Source organism: Adiantum capillus-veneris, chromosome 25 (genome assembly GCF_014529385.1).
Source record: "Adiantum capillus-veneris isolate H3 chromosome 25, ASM1452938v2, whole genome shotgun sequence".
NCBI lineage: Eukaryota > Viridiplantae > Streptophyta > Polypodiopsida > Polypodiales > Pteridaceae > Adiantum > Adiantum capillus-veneris.
Window position 1 is genome coordinate 107,333,294 of NC_140955.1, and position 4,293 is coordinate 107,337,586.

Genomic DNA, 4,293 nt, shown 5'->3' on the forward strand with positions numbered 1-4,293 from the left:
ATTTGAGTCCATCCTATGACATGAAGAGAAGGTATTAAGTAATGATAAGATTATCCGACGATATCTTATTAAGTTTAAGGATTATCCTTTTAAAGATGCTAGAGGGATGCAAGGAACCTAGCTTCACGATAATATGAACCTTGTCAATGCTTACAATGCTACACTAGAGTAAGCAAATGAAAATGCATTTTAAATGAACAATGTTTTTGTCTTATAAGACTCATTCTCTTTCTTTTATTGTGCACAAAATTTAAGAAGTATGCATGCTTAGGATCATGTTTGTGCTGACGACATCTCCCAAACACTAAGTATAACTTGTCACTCTACTTTGGAAGTGTGACATGGAGTAAAGAGCAGATATGATTGCAAAAGCTAAGTCTCCCGAGCAGCAAATGGATTAGTCATCTATTCTGGAATGATGTCGTAGGGTAAAAAGGGATCCTCTACCTGCTAAGAAACATGGAGTAATGACTAGGCTTTATCTTCTCTACCTCATAGTTGAGGATGAATATGATTTCAAGAGAGAGGTAATGTCATAAAATATAATATCTAACATTACCAAATGATTTCTCTATTAAATTGATAATTTAATATGGGAATATAAAAGGGTAACAAGAGTTAGGATATAGATGTGTGCTTCTAGACCTATCTCAACAGGGGATCAAAAGGAGAAATAATTGCATCTCAAAAGGAGACGGTTTACCAAAGAGCAATGTCCAATAAGTACTTCTAAATTTACCTCAATAGGAGTAGTCTATCAAAGAGCTACATGCATCTAATGGAGCTTAAAAGACCTTAGGGTTAGCTTCATTAAAGACCTCCAAAAGTTAGTGTTAAAAAGTCCTTTGACCTTAGGCAAGCTAGGACTGACCTTGAGGTGGGAATCCTACCCAAGCATGAGGTGCTTGTCGTGCTTGCTAACTAAAGTGCTGAAAGTGTTTGTGGGAACCTTGCCCAAGCTTGAGGTGCTTCTCATGCTTAAATGACTAAGGCTCGAAGTGTTCAATTCAAGCATAAACTCTCAAGAGACATCAACGGTTTCCATGATGAATTGACTAGGTGCTTGAAGTGTTCAATTCAAACATGATATCTTAAAAGGCATAAAAAACAGTACATGTCAAGATCCTCCACATGTGGCCCTCATGGTGTGCTTGAATCCTATTGGATAGGCTTTTAACACTAGGTTGGTAACCTAACATGACATAAAAGTGTCCTTTCAGGGTTTTGAAAAAAACCTCCAAAACCATAGTAGATCCACTCATTTTGTAAAATCCTTTCATGAGGTTATAGTTCAAGGCCTACTACACATGGAAAAAATAAGAAACTTGTAAAATTTATCATCTTTTGGTCACACCAAGACTCCAAAGTTGATGGACCAATACATTTTCATCAAAACAGTCATTTCTTACGTTTTGTTGCATAAAAATAAGATTAGGGATTTTTGTAGGACATGAGATAAATTCCCTAGTTAACTTCAATGGGTTGGTGATCAGAATATATGATTGCTTCTCACTCACTATTTTTTGTTTTGACAAAAGAAATAGGTACAAAAAAGTTGAATTTTTACCATTCTGCAAACCTATTATCAAAGTTTCTATAGCCACACTCAATACAAAGAATGTATGCATGTTTTCTTAGTTCCCTATTGTCCTTTAGGTTCATAAAGAGCCATGGAGCATATCAAAAGAATAATAAATCTCTTACCAAGGGGAATCTTGGGGACAAAGATGAAGTGCTAAATACAACAAACATGAAAAAAATGGGTTCAACATTATGAGTTGTAGAATCCCATAGAAACTATTCAATATCTAGTCCTTATGACTAGATATGGTTACTACCTACAAAATGCATGTAGTTGTCACAAGAAACTAACAATATTGAAAAAGCTATACTTGATATACTAGAATGTTTTGTTTTCTTCTATAATTGAAAAAATCAACCATCGTTGTCTACTATGCAAAATAGGGTATTAGGTGCCCCAAAACTCAAGGAATATTAGCTTTATGTTACAATATGCAACATAGAAAATCAAAACTACATTTGGATATCATGAAAGCCACCAAAAAAATCATAGAAGAGCTAAAATTGGCTAAAAAACAGGATTTGACAATTTTTGTAATTTGGTCATAACGTACAACTTTAACATTTATTTCTCCCTAGAAGCATCAGAACATGTTGAGGACTACGAAAAATAGTTCTCTAGCATTATAGACCTCACAAACATGAATTCTAGAGTGGTATAGTTGCAAAAAGTTGAAAAAAGCCAAAAATAGGACCCGTTTTTTCACAAAGTTTAGGTTGTGAAATGTTGTGCAAGGACAAGGTTAAAGATGGAATTGATATTCCAAAAAAATGTCGAGTTTTTTTCAGCTCATAAGACAACTTTCTAGACAGATAGCACCTCAAAATCCATTTTGAAACTCTTGACATTATTCAAGGAAAATGGTCACTTAATAGAACATAAAAGTGTCCCAGGACATAAAAGTGTCTCATTACCAACCTAGTGTTAAAGGGGCTCAATGAGAATTTAGATGCATAAAAATAAACAATTAAGTGCTTTCTCTCAAAGAGTAAAAAGAGTACACATGTTCAAAAGATGTAATTTAATAATACAAGAGAGACAGAGGGAGAGAGAGAGAGAGAGAGAGAGAGAGAGAGAGAGAGTGTGAGGGGTGGCCCAAGCATGAGAGGGGGTATACTCTCCCACACACACAGACACTCTCTCTCATTGTGTGAAGTGAAAAGTGCAAGAGCTCCATCTCCTTCTCCAAGCTTGTGGAGAAGTTGAGAGCCTACACTAACAATCTTGGCTATGGAATGTAAATCCAACCAAAAGCCATGCTTCAATACTTAAGCTTGCCATCTTCTTCACCTTCATTAATATGCTATTATGCTATGCTAAGCAGAAAGAGTGATGATAAATAAGGAGCTATTTCTTTCTGCTATGGATGATTCTTATTCCTCTTTCCTACCCTCATTCCGTGCTAGCTCTCTCCACCTTCAAAGGGCCTTGGGACTGAGGCTTGGGATAGTTAATGCTTTTTGCAAAGTTTATGTTATGCTCGTGAAGTATGAAGCTTTCCATCTTCATAGCATCACCAAGGTCACAAGGAACACAAAGATTGTGTTGTACCAAGTATCTCTTGATGGGAGAATCTATAATACAAACGCCTTCTTGGAGGGGGGACCGGCTCCAAGTAAATCCGGTCCTCAACTATTGTCATGTTCTCTAATACTCTCTCTCTTGCAAAAGTATTGTACATGCCAAGTTAGTTAAGTACTATGTTTATGTTGCTACCATCAATTAAGGTTCACCCTCTATGTTCTCAAAGTAATCTCACAAAAATGCTCACTCTAATTCTCTTAATTCCGCTATTCTCAAAGTTCATAGACCATTTCCATTACAGAGGCTATGGGGGAGAGAGATAGACATCACTTTGAGCTCGAAAGCCGGAAGATATGCACAACTTTGAGCCCGGAAGCAAACAATAAGGTAGGACGGATTTGGACATGAACCGCTTTGAGCACGAAAGAAAAGGCTATGAAGAGAGAGAGAGAGAGAGAGAGAGAGAGAGAGAGAGAGAGAGAGAGAGAGTGTTGCAGAGTCCAGAGGATGTGCAATAGCATTTAATAGGAAGGCAATTTTCCTTAATTATAAATTTGTCTGTACTTTTAAATGACTTTGGAAATTTTAAACATGCCTTATTCCCCCCCTCTCTCTCTCTCTCACTCTCTGCCAAAAGGATTTGATACTTACTTTTACTTATAACATTTGAAATCCCTAAACCCACACCCCTCTCTCTCCTCCCAAATAGGTGTCCAAGACACTCCTTTTTCGTACCACCTAAACATGCTTTAACAATTTTTTAAGTCTAACATGTTGTATTAGAGTAGTGTATCACTCCCCTTTCATTCGTTGCATTATGAGCTCGTTTGCTCATCAAAACACCCAATCTAATTAGTTTGCATATTGGACTTGGTTGGTTTTTTTTTTTGTTGGCTCATTAGTTACTGTGGATAGGCCATTCCATTGTTCTTGACTAGCAGACATAGTCTTTGTACCTCAATCAAGTAGACTTCCTGTGTAATGCAAATGGTATGAGTGTCTGCAAACACCTATGTTGCATTGTCCGTCGTAGTGGCTCACTAAGGAGTGATGGAAAAGGATGGAAGGAATCTCAAGGACATTCTTTTTTCGATCATTTAAGATAGAGTGTGGATTTTGGACTGAAATCTCTCTCTTTCTCGCTCTCTCTCTCTCTCTCTCTCTCTCTCACACACACACACACACAC